This window comes from Artibeus jamaicensis, unplaced genomic scaffold (genome assembly GCF_021234435.1).
Source record: "Artibeus jamaicensis isolate MK-2021 breed Jamaican fruit bat unplaced genomic scaffold, CSHL_Jam_final scaffold_916, whole genome shotgun sequence".
Classification (NCBI taxonomy): Eukaryota; Metazoa; Chordata; class Mammalia; order Chiroptera; family Phyllostomidae; genus Artibeus; species Artibeus jamaicensis.
This window is the reverse complement of record NW_026522059.1, coordinates 50,148,763-50,162,414: the sequence shown is the minus strand read 5'-3', so window position 1 is coordinate 50,162,414 and position 13,652 is coordinate 50,148,763. Positions and strand designations below refer to the sequence as shown.

The window sequence follows — 13,652 nt, the reverse complement described above, 5'->3', positions numbered from 1 at the left end:
TCCATAATAGGGATTTATTATCCTCATTAGTGAGTCCAGTTGAGATTCTATAGCCTTCAAATTGTGATACAACAAGAAAGCAGCGGAGCTTGATAAGCCACCACTGTGTTCTTTATATTACAATGCTTCTTTAGGTATACCATGAGTTGTTCTATTATTGTTGGGTCCGTAGAATGACATGTATTTAACTATGCTGTGTTTTTTTTGTAAAGCAGCATATGTGAAGGTGTTTCATCAGGATCACTGATGGACATAGATCCATGTAACTCACCAGTACCCCGACTACAGGGGTGATTTTCCAGGCCTGCTGTAGTTCCCAGAGTTCTCACATTAATTGTACCTTAGAAAATATCATTAGTTCCATTAACTGTATGGGAGAGATAAATTTATCAAATTAAATGTTCTCATCTTACAAGTACATGAAGAAATGTGTCCTGACCATATATATGAGTTTAGTGGGAGAAATTAATTAATGTATTGTAGAGTTGGGCAGGATATCTAAACTCTTGTACCAATGTTGACAAAGGGCTGGTGAAAAATAACTCAGAGGTGGTGAGAAATTATAACAACATAGGCAGAATTAAGGAAGTTCATAGAAAAGGCATTGTCAGATTGGAAGGCTTTAGAGAGAATTTACATCTCTTTTCCCTGAAAAGAAATTTCTGGAATTGTGAGTATCACTGCCAGTTTTCCAAGGTTCAGCTCTACTAAAAGTCTGCTCAAGACCTTTTGTAGTTCTCATGGCTTTAATCAGCATACAGGATACCTGAAACTGTGTTAAAAATTTAGCCCGCTCTGCCCCCACCAGAGAGACTCAACTGCAGAGACTAGTGGTGGCCCTTAGCTATATTCATTGCCAAAGGCATTGTGAGTGACTTTGAGTTAACTGGTCTTTAGCCACAATTTGAGAAACTCTAGATTTTGCCTATATCTGAGATTGTAGATAAGAATGAAGAATCTATATATAATAAAGTGTATTTCCTCCAAATAGTTTATCCCTACTACATATAGTTTTATCCACCATATTTCTTAGACTCTACAGAAAAATTCCATTTTGTCATACATAAAGAAGAAAGCCCAAATCCATGTACATTTAATATTTCATGTATAACCTGAGAAAGAGAAGAATTTGTAGTTTGCTCCCCATCAGAGTTTATCGGAATACAAATCATTAGATTATAAAGGTTTATCATTTTCTATAATTCTACCATCTGCATTCTATAAAATGCCCATTTATAAAAAGATATGTACATCAAAAGATTCAAACTAACCCCCCCACAGGCTAATGGTGCTCCTAAGTAAATTAGATAATTATTACAAGAAGAAAATATTTTACCAGAAAATATATTTCAAATAAAATATAATTGAAAGTTTATTACCTCCAAATGATTACATGTTGCATAGTTATCATTATTCAGGTAATTAATAAACTGGAATTATCTTTGCATTACACCCAAAAACTTAAAAGTTAAAGGAATAGCAGGCTGACAGCTCTGTGGGAAGCCTTGTTTCTGCCTCCTGCATAAGAAGACCTAGTGAAAACGTATTATAAAAATGCACCCCGAAAAAGCAGAATTATCTGATACAGTTGATATCTTAAGAAAAGTTATCTTGTTTGAGTAAATACAAAATAAGGAGTAGAAGACAAAAGAGGAGGAGAATAGCTTTCCTTCAAAGCAAAAATACTTTCCTTTCAGGTTTTAGATTTGTCAAAGCACAGTAAGAGATTACCAGCATCACTGATGTTTAATACTAACACCAAAGAGAAAGAGAAATCTCACATGGACTAATTGAGTACATTGGCAAAAAAAAAAAAAAAAAGTCTGACTGCTTTCTGATCTTTTGTACAGATTAACAATACATATGTTCTTGGATTCTACTGCCAAACTTCCATCTAGTTTATCTCAATCACATTATTTTAATAGCATCTCAATTTGATAGTGTGGCAAAATAATATCATAACATCTTTTATCTTTCTTGTGATGCATGGCACTCCTGTGTATAATACTTTCCACACACTGGAACCTCAACATGAATATAAAACAATCAAATCAGTTTGTATAGTTGTATTCCAAGCTCCCATTTCTTATAATCATTTCCCCATTATCATTGATCTGTACTCTTGTGTATTTTGGGAGGTTCTGTTCTTGTCATTGTTTTACTGAATGTATGAGTCATACTTTTATTATGACTCTCTCCTTTTGAGGTAAGAGATTCATAAAGTGTATTGTTTGGGTCCACGGTTGGAAGGATGGATGAAAAGATCCGTAAATGGATGATGAATACAATAAATGAATGTGAAGATAAATTTTTCACTGATACAGAAAGCAAGGTAAACTAAGAGACTGCTAAGAGTAAGTAGGAAGCATAAAAAAAGATCCTTTGGATTTTACACAATGAACATATTCTTACTTCATCTTAAATAATATAACACATTTACACACATCTGTACACATGTTTGTATTTACTGGGTTTATAAGTCTACATTCAATGTTTTGGAAAACTTAATGTTTTATAACAGAACTTATACAGTTTTCTTCAAATCTATCAGAAAGACAATGAAAATTTTTTTTCTTCTTTATTAGAAGAACTATAGGGTCCCACAGAAATAAAGCCTGCTTGAGTGTGGTTGGTAGGGTAATGCTATGGGAGTAATAATTTATAGTTTTTTTATAGTTTTAATTTGAACATTTCACTTAAAATGTCATATGGTATGCTTGAGCGTGATAGTGTTATATTACAGAATTAATTACATGCTTATGATTTTATAATTAAAAAGAGGCATTATTTGTGCTGGGCCCCTGTAGTTCATATTGTTGAATCATATTTAATTTAATCTCTTCTGCCATTCTCTGCCTTACAACTTTGAGCACTTAATCATTCAAATTTAATGTATATACCTATGAGGTAGTATTTACCCCTGTCATTTTACTATTTGTTTTTGTATATCTTATGTCTTTCAATTTCTCTATCCATCATTTTTTTGCTTGTTACATAGATACATTCTAGAATTCTTTAAATTTTTTTCCTTTTGTTTCTTTTAGTGTATACTTTTTTCATTATAATAATACTGGGTATCCAGAAGAAGACAATTAATATTTCAATATAAAATACTCTAGTTCAGAACAAAGAAGGAGTGATCACAATACCTGATATTAAATATTACAAGGCCACTGTAATCAAAACAGCCTGGTACTGGCATAAAACCAGGCACATAGACCAATGGAAAAGAATGCCCAGAAATAAACCCAAGTCTCTACAGTCAATTAATATTTGACAAAGTGGGAAGAAGCACAAAATGGAGTAATAGTCTCTTAAACAAATGGTGTTGGGAGATCTGGACAGCTACATGCAAAAAAAAAAAAGAAACTAGATGACCAAATTATACCATACACAAAAATTAATTCTGGGTGGATAAAAGACTTAAATATAAGTTGTAGAACCATAAAAGTCATAGAGGAAAACATCAGCAGTAAAATCTCAGACATTCTATGCAGTAATATCTTTATTGATATGACCCCTAAAGCAAGAGACATAAAGGAAAGAATAAAACAGTGGGATCTCATCAAATTAAAAAGCTTCTGCATGGCTAAAGAAAACAGCATTAAAATGAAAAGAGAACCAACTATATGAGAAAACATATTTGCGAATGATACCTCAGACAAGGGTTTAGTCTCCAAAATATATAAAGAATGCACCCACCTATACTCCAGGAAGACAGAAAAGCTAATTAAACAATGGGCAAAAGACTTGAACACACCCTTCTCCGAGGAGGACTCACAGAGGGCCCAAAAGACATATGAAAAGATGCTCAGCATTACTGAGCCAGAGAGATGCAAATTAAAACCACAATGAGGTACCACTTCACCCCGGTCAGAATGGCCATCATAAAACAAACCAACAAACAAGTATTGGAAAGAATGCAGAGAAAAGGGAACCCTAGTGCACTGTTGGTGGAAATACAGACTGGTGCAGCCACTGTGGAAAACACTTTCAAATTTTCTCAGAAAACTAAGAATGGAACTGCCTTTTGACCCAGCAATTCTGCTGCTGGGATTATACCCTAAGAAGCCTGGAACACCAATCCAAAAGAACCTATGGACCCCAATGTTCATAGCAGCACAATTTACAATAGCCAAGTGCTGGAAGCAACCTAGGTGCCCATCAGCAAATGAGTGGATCAAAAAACTGGGTTGCATTTACACAATGGAATTCTATGCAGCAGAGAGAAAGAAGGAGCTCCTACCCTTTGGGATAGCATGGGTGGAACTAGAGAGCATTATTCTAAGTGAAATAAGCTAGGTAGTGAGGGACAAATACCATATATTCTTACCTTTAACAGGAACATAATCAACAAAAGAAAAAAGCGAACATAATATAACCATAGACACTGAAATTAAGAACAATCTAACAATAGCCCGAGGGGACGGGGGGTAGTAGGGAGAAGCGTTTTCAGGAACTACTATAAAGGACACATGGACAAAACCAAGGGGGAGGGTGGAAGCAAGAGGGGGGGGTGGGTTTGCTGGGGTGGGAGAAAATGCACACAACTGAAATTGAACAACAGTAGGTAATTAAAAATAAAATAAAATAATTTAGTTCAGTTTAATAATAATTTAAATAGTATACAGAACTTTGCTCCAATGTACTTCTGTTTCATTCTTCTCTTTTGTATTATTCTCATACAAGTTACATTGCTATACATTATAAGGTCATCAAATGTTGTAGACCGCTCTGCCTAGTTTTAGGACTTGTATCTCAATCTCTTGTGGCTAAGGGCTCTCTTGTGGAATGCGAGCTGCAGGAGACAAAGCTTGTCTCTCGTGACAAATGCTGCCTCAGTTCCTCTCCCTGCCCCCAAAGCTTGGTTGGAAGTCAATGATGGGTAAGACCCCTCAGAGCAAGGGGGGACAACCTAAGCCAGACGCCATCACTTGGGAGGCCTTCATGGAAGGACTCAGGGGGGGCTGCAACAAAGAGCAATGGACTCTCGCCCCCCTGCTTTGACATAGCCCAAGTCCCCATGTCCTCTGGGAGAAGTGCTTCCTGGCTCTAATTTCCTTAAGCCTGAATACCTGTTGGGGAGAGGTGTAGCTCCTTGCCTTGCTAGAGTATGTCCTGGGGTAAAATCTGGCACCACAAAGACTTGCTGATAAGCCTGTGAAATCTGCTCTGCTAAGAGTGCTTTCATTCATATGATAAGGGTCCGAGAGGAAATGAGTATGTCTCCCAAAGTTTCTGCAACTCTCTTCCTGACAGACACTGACTCAGACTCTGAAGCCCTCAGATTTCTTTGAAATGTTACCTACTGTTTGATCCTTGCTGTCCTGTATTCCTGTGTATTACAACCCAATAAAAGGCTATGGAGCAGGGCGCTCAGGGCCTTTTTCTACTCAGAGAAACTGGTTGCTGCTGGCCTTTGTCTCCCTGGAGAAACTGGCCACAGCCCACTCCTCCCCACCAAGCAGATCTCAGCATGTCTTTGTCATATTCATTCTTGTGTCTGTGGCACTCGGGGGACTCGCGAAGAAGTCGCTCCCACAATGAAATTTTAAAATTATTGCTTTATGAAGCTGTATTTAAAACAAGTAATAAGAAAAATATAACAACAAAAGTACATTGATGGTGTCCATATTAGCATTACAGTTACCTTTACTGGTACTCTTTATTTCTTTGTGTATATTTTAAAAATCTACTATCTTTTCATTTGGCCTGAAGTTTTACTTTATTATTTCTTGTATGGCATGTTTTCTGGTTACTCAGTTTTCGTTTTTCTGGAAATCTTTTCATTTTTTTCTTTGCTATTGAAGTGCGATTTAGTTGCATATAAAATTCTCAGTCAATAGCCTTTTTCTGCCAGCACTTTGAAAATGTCATTTTGTTGCCTTCTGATTTTCATGACCTCTGATAAAGCAGCTGTTAATATTATTAACAATTTATTGAACCAAAAAAGTTGTTTTTATGTATCTAGGGGTAGATGTTTTTGAGTTTATTCTTATTGGTGATTGCTTAAAATCTTTAAAAGTAGAAGTTAACATTTTTCAAATCAAATTTTGGAGAATATCAGCCATTATTTCTTTAATAATAATTGGCTAAGGTGTCCACAACCTAAAGCAATCTATAAATTCAACATAATTCCTATTAAAATACCAATGGCATGTATCACAGATCTATCATAAATATTCCAAAAATTTATATGGAGCCAGAAAAGACCCCAAATAACCTCAGCAATCTTGCAAAAGAAGAACAAAGTTGGGAGTGTCACAATACCTGACTATACTACAAGAGTAATTGAAAAAGACCTGGTACTGCATACAAACAGATGTATAGATAAATGAAGCAGAACAAAGAACCCAGAAATCAATTCATGTGAAGATGGTCAATAATATTTGATAAAGAAGGCAGGAGCACATACTGGGGTAAAGACAGTCTCTTCAGTAAATGGTGTTGGGAAAATTGGACAGATACATGCAAAATAAATGAGGTTAGACCAGCAACTCACACTATTTACAAGAATAAACTCAAAATGGATAGAAGACTTAAGTGTAAGTTGCAAAACCATAAAAATTCAGGAAGAAAACATAAGCAGTGAAATTTCAGACATCTCCTGTAGCAATATTTTGGTTATCGAGGGCAAGGAAAATAAAGGAAAAAATAAACAAATGGAATTGCATTGAACTAAAAAGCTCTGCAAAGCAAAGGAAGCCATCAACAAAATAAAAATAAAACTCTAAGGCATAACATATATGCCAGTAATACAGGCTGATAAGTGGTTAATTTCTAAAATGTAGAAAAAAATTATACAACTCGACATCCTGAAGACAAATAATCCAATTTTAAAAATGGTCAAAGGATATGAATAGAAACTTCTCCAAAAAGGACATGCAGATGGCCAACAGACATATGAAAAGATGCTCAATATCACTAATCACTAGAGAAATGCAAATTAAAACCACAATGAGGTATCAGCTCATACCTTTCAGAATGGCTATCATCAATAAATCAACAAAAAAGTGCTGGCAAGGATATGGAGAAAAGAGAACCTTAGTGTATTATTAATGGGCATGTAGATTGTTACAGCCACTATGGGAGACAGTATGGAGTTTCCTCAAAAAGTTAAAAATGGAACTGCCTTTTGACCCAACTATTCCACTTTTGGGAATACACCCTAAGAATCTTGAGATACTAGTTCAAAAGAATATATGCACACCTATTTCATAGACCATAGCCAAGATCTACATACAGCCCAATTGCCCATCAGTAAATTAGTGGATAAAAAAGCAGTGGTGCCCATACACAATGGAATACTACATGGCTATAAAAAGAAGGAAACCTTACCTTTTGTGACATCATAGATAAATTTGGAGATTAATATGCTAAGTAAAATAAGCCAGTCAGTGAAAAACAAATACCATATATTGTCATTTATATGTAGAATCCAATGAACAAAATTAACTAACAAAATGGAAGCGGTGAGTCTTTTTCTCACTTCTAAATTTAGATTGTGAGAAAAAATATTTGTGAAGCTACTTTCTTGGGTCTAGTGACTATTGGGTTTTTTATTTTACTTTATTTTTTGACCCTTTGCTCACAGAGATATTTTGATCTTTAATGTCTATGTCTTTTATGTCATTTTATCATAAGAAGGAAACACCATAGAGATAAAACACAGGCTTACACTCCTTATGAACCTGCTGTTTGTGCTGGCCTCACAAACAGGGGAGTTAAGCAGTTCTCTCTAGACCAGCATTTTTTCTGATAAACGTTGCTGAGAGCCTTTATGTGGAAACCAAATGACGTTTTTCCTTCTGTCACATTCTCTGTCCTAAGAGGTTAGCTTGTGACGAGTTAAAAATATCTTCTCTGGTCTCCGCTATCTGAAAGGTATTTGGTGGCGAGTCAAATAGACTGGGTTCCAAATGTCTCTTTGTCCAGCTGTACTAGCCCTCAGGGAAGTTTGTCACAAGGGGCCTCAGCTGGAAAAATCCCATTCCAGTAGCACCTGCCTGGTGCTACAAATGTCTGTGATAAAAAGGCTGTCCTCCAAAACAGAAAGGCTTTGGACATTATTATTGCCTTGCAAGGAGGCATCTGTGCTGCTATCCAAATAGAATGCTGTGTGCTCATACTTAATGAGTCTGCTAATGGGTCATCTTTATTAAATCACATAACAGAAATAAATACCTGGAGGGATTCAACCCCAGCCTAAGGACTCAGTAGATTAATGGTTCTGATATAGTAGTGATCTTGATATAAAAAAGTTGTCACTAATTAAAAAAAAATATTGCCTTAACTTGTATTTTCTCTCATAAGTGCCTGTATGTTGCAATGGCATCTGCCAGATAGCTGCCAAATAAGCCTCTTCCATGCTAGAGAAGCCTGCTGTTGACCACTCAAGGCATATTAAGAAAAGATGGCATATGACATTGTAAAAGCCGGTCAGAAAGAGCAAATCATTGGGGAAGGTCATAAAAATACCCTGGAGCTCAACCTGGCAATGCAGGCTCCCCACCTACTTCCCTGTACCTGGGATGTGTCTTTCAGCTGTCTTCCAGTGTGCTAAATCTACATAGAAAACATTCCTGCTGAAAATTAAAAAAAATATATATCACTCATAGTCTCACAATATAATAAGCAAAAATACAGGATATAGTAAAAAATGTGTCACCCTGGCTGGTGTAGCTCAGTGGATTGAGCACAGGCCTGTGAAGCAAAGGATCGCGGTTCGATTCCCAGTCAGGGCACATGCCAGGGTTGCAGGCCAGTCCCCAGCAGGGGACACATGAGAGGCAACCACACATTGATATTTCTCTCCCTCTCTCCTTCCCTTCCCCTCTCTCTGAAAATAAATAAATAAAGTATTTAAAAAAACATTAGGGTTTAAAAAAATGCATCATGCCAAGAACCATTAAAATCACAATTCGAAAGATAAAAGATAATCATCAAACACTTATATGTATCACGCATTGGAAGCTGACAAGAATTGTAAAACAATAATCACAGAAATGTTCTAATAAGAAAGTTTAAATTCTTTTGAAAGAAATAAAATGTAGGAAATTTAAACAAAGAAGTTATAAAATAAAAGTTATGGAAACAAAAAAGAAATGGAAATAAAAATAACATGGTAGAGGAGGTCAAATATGGAGTGAGGATGAAAGAGAATAACAAGGGTGATCTAAAGGACACATCAAAATGCTTAACCTCCCCACCCCCAACTAAACAACAGAAAAACAAGCCAATTAAAATAAAAAGGAGAGAGAAAGAGAGAGATGAAATAGCCTAGAGACAAGGGGAACAACAACAAAATATCAAGTTCTCAAATTATCAAATTTAATTTTATCCCATGGAGTGTTTTATACCTGAATTTCAAATATACATCATGTAATACCTGAACTAAGTATCTGTATATGCAAATCAATACTTTCATCCTACTTTAAAAATATGCAAAAGTTAGGTATTTGTGCATATACTATATAGTAATCCTTGTCACCTATTGAGTTTATTTAAGATGAAGTTTATTTAAGATGAAGAAATTTTAAGATTAAAAATTCACATGAAGTTTATTTAACAAATACATACTGCATTAAATATACATTCAAATGGTCAATTGTTTTCATTTTACAGTAACATTTGTAAACTATGCCATTGTATTCAAATAATCTTATATTCTTTTTTCAAAGGTAGAAACAAGAAATTTTTTAATGTCTTTATGATGCATGACAAGTTATTGTGACAAAATATATAATGTCTTACAAATGATTATCAATTTTTATTATCATTGGAATGAGTCACTGCATTTTACACAATAAGATTTGATTTTTATTTTTCCAACATTCAGTTAAGCCATAATATTTAAGCCATTTGTATATTTGCATTGTTCCCTGTTTAGAATGTAAATTTTAATTTTTGTTATAATGTAATTATTATGATTAACAGTATAAATCAATAGATTTTAGAAGCTTACTAGACTACGTGTTTTTAAATGTTAGTATCAGAAACAATAGGAAAACATATCTGACTATTTGGTATTTCAGTATATTTTCCGTTGCAAGAAACAAAACAAAAAATAATTCAGTAATGAGCAGGGAGCTTTTATGCATGATTTAATTCACCAGCACAATGATATCATAAGCACCTTGCAGACACTGCAGCTGGGGATCTTTCTGCACCCAGACATGGTCAATGCCACCGTGTTCTTCGACATCATAAGCCCTTGGGCCACATCTCCTTTGATATATTTCCAGACAAAGCTCCAGATAGCAGAAAACATTTACGCTCTGAGCACTGGGTGGAAAGGATTTTGTTATAGAGATTTCTGCTTTCATAGAATTATTCTGAGATTTATATGCCAAAGTGGTGACTTCACACACCACAACGGCATAGGCAGCAAGTCCATCTATGGGGAGAAATTTGATGATGAGAATTTCATCCTGAAGTACACAGGTTCTGGCATCTTGTCCATGGCAAATGCTGGACACAGCAAATAGTTCCCAGCTTTTCACCTGCACTGCCAAGACTGAGTGGCTGGACGGCAAGCATGTAGACTTCAGCCAGGTGGAAGATGGCACAGATGTGATAGTCATGGAGCGCTATGGGTCCAAGAATGGCAAGACCAGCAAGATCACCATTACTGACTGTGGTCAACTCTAATAAATTTGACTTGTGTTTTCTCTTAAATACCAGATCATTCCTTCTGTAGCTCAGAAGACCACCACTTCACCCTCATCTGCTTGGAATGTTCTGTAATCGTGTTCTCACCACACTTCATTGTGTTCCATGTTTTTCTTACCCTTTCCAAGTCTAACTGGATTGCAGAGTTAAATAAATGATTATGAAATAAAAACTACACAAAAATCATACTGTCATAAGGATTCCAATTTCATTCATTTTCTCCACTCTGCATTGTGTGATATAAGGTTTATTCCAATGCTGGCTCCCCTTTTAGTGCTAAATAGTCACAGAGCTACTTGCTCCTTTAACTACTCAAGTATAGAAAGAGGATTTGTCCTGGAGGTTATTTCAGGAGACTAATGATTTGTGTTTATTTTTTTTCTCTAAAGGCTCCAGTCATCTCTACATTGACATTATTGGACCACATTGGGTCATATGTCAATCACTGCAACAGTAAATATTGACAGTGGATGGGATGTTAGATCTGAGCAGTTTGTCCTTTTCTATATTTGAGATCAGTTACCTTTACTTCTAATTTAAAAGTAAATTGGCTGCAGGGGAAGTGTGGAAGCATTAATAAGAGGTGAAGGGGGTGGGAGAGGTGTTGTGCAGACAAGTAAAATATCCACGGCAGAGTTTCATTAAGGGGGGATCCTGGGGATTCTGATAAAATCTTAATTTTCAGTGACCATCATTTGCCATTGTCCTTCTCCTGATTAGATTTAGTAAACCACCAGCCTTTTTTACAAATATTTAAGTGACTACATTTCCAAAATGTACTAGGAATTTCCAAACAAACATCTTTGGTACTATTTCCCAATTTATGTAAAGTGACTTGCCTACTATAGATAAAATCCCTGAGGCATGAAAGGACAGAATTTATGCAGTTGTATTATCTCTATTAAAACTACTTAAGTTATTCTGCTAAAGCTTTTTATACAACTGTACATTGAATCCTTATAAAAATCATTAATGCTAGATGCATATTACTGTAATATGATATCAAAAATTCAGATTAAAAGACATTAATGTCCCTAGAAAAACATGATCTCAATGTATATGCTGCTAATCACCACCATGATATGTTTGTAACATTTTGCAAATTTTGAAAATAAAACAGGAATAAACATCCTAACATAAACTTGGCTCCTTGGCAGAATCTTTTAAGTGGAGCAATGACCCTAGGTCACCCATAATAAAATTTACCTCATCTGGATTATCTGGAGGCGGAGGAGGAGACCCTGGGGCAGAGGACAGAGCACCTGGAAGCACTGACTTAATTCTAACTGATAATGCTATGTGAGGAAGCAGATTAACTTGGGTGTTTTCCAGAAAGAAAACAACCGAATCATTTTTATGCCTCCTGGAGATGCTAGCAAAATTTCCTAATACATACAAAACTAGTTCTTCTCCCTGGAAAAAAGTAAAATATCAAGGAATTCCACACAAAAAAATAGCTATCTTCTAAATAAAATTTAAGTAGAAAATATTTCACTCAAAAATCTTGCTTTTTATTTATTTTTTAAAATATTTTTTTCTCAATGATTTTATTTAGTTATTTTTCAAGTACAGTTTTTTTGCCTGTTTCTCCCATCCCAGCCCCCCCACCCCGTGCTCCCCACCTCCCTCCCATTTCCACCCCCCCCCCCCAGTTCTCATCCCTGTGTCCTTCATATTTGCTTCTCCAAATCCCTCTCCTTTTTCCTCCTTAAATTTCCTTCCCTCTCCCCTCTGGTCACTATCCCCTTGTTCTCTATTTTAGTGTCTTTGTTTTTTTTTTTCTGCTTCCTTGTTTGTTTTGTTGTTTAGCTTCCTGTTAAAGGTGAAATCATATGGTATTTGTCTTTCAACCCCTGGCCTATTTCACTCAGCATAATGATTTCCAGTTCCATCCATGTTGTTGCAAAGGATAGATTTTATTTATTTATCTTTAGAGGGGAAGGGAAGGAGAGAGGGAGAGAAATATCAGTGTATGGTTGCCTCTCATGCATCCCCTGCTGGGAACTGGCCTGCAACCCTGGCATGTGCCCTGACTGGGAATCGAACCGGGATCCCTTAGTTCACAGGCCTGTGCTCAATCCACTGAGCTACACCAGCCAGGGCTCAAAAATCTTGCTTTTTAATTAAAGATAAATAAACATTTCTATGATGACACTTTGAAGTGTATTATTTTACTTTTGAATCTCAATTCATATTTTAAATTAAATAAAGTGAAATTATTTTTAGTTAAGGTACTTAATGAAAACACAGTAATTCTTGCTAGGTTCCTGAAAGATTTTCCTAAAGAATATGTTTTTAGCATAAGACCATTATAATATGGCTTGGGTGGAAAAGAATTAATATTTAATCTTTAAGCAGTTAACATTTATACTTTAAGTAATAAATGTTACTTAAAGAAGTAAATAATAAATGTTACAAAGAAATAAAAGTTTCCCAAGATTTTAAACAAATATAAAATGGCATTACATAAATATAATAGCTTTATTCTATTATAATTCATATGCCATTAGTTCACCTTTTGAAAGAGTACTAATTGTGTTTTTAGTATATTCACAGATTTGTGACATCATCATCACAATCTAATTTTAGAATGTTCTTATCGCCTTCCAAAAACCCTCACACCTATTCTGCAGTCTCCATTCCCCCATTCTACCAGTCCTGAACAACCAAAAATCTATATCCTGTCTTTCTTGATTTACCTATTTTTGTCATTTCATATAAATGGCATAATTACATTATGCAATCTTTTGTAACAGCTTCTTTTGTGTAGCATAACATCTAGGTGTATCCATGTTATAGCATGTATCAGTAATTCATCCTTTTTATGGCTGTATAATGTTCCATTATGTAGATAAACCACAGTTTGTTCCCAATTACATTGTTGATGGACATTTTGTTTGTCCCCTCCTTTTGTCAATTATAAACAATGCTGCTATAAACATTTTTGTATAAGAATGTGGATATATATTTTCGTTTATCTT

At 35.4% G+C, this 13,652-nt stretch overlaps 1 pseudogene; it reads left to right on the top strand.

Annotated features, from left to right (window-relative positions):
* Positions 1-10,175: 10,175 nt before the first annotated feature.
* LOC119057806 (peptidyl-prolyl cis-trans isomerase A-like) lies at positions 10,176-10,650 on the top strand (annotated as a pseudogene).
* The last annotated feature ends 3,002 nt before the right edge of the window (positions 10,651-13,652 follow it).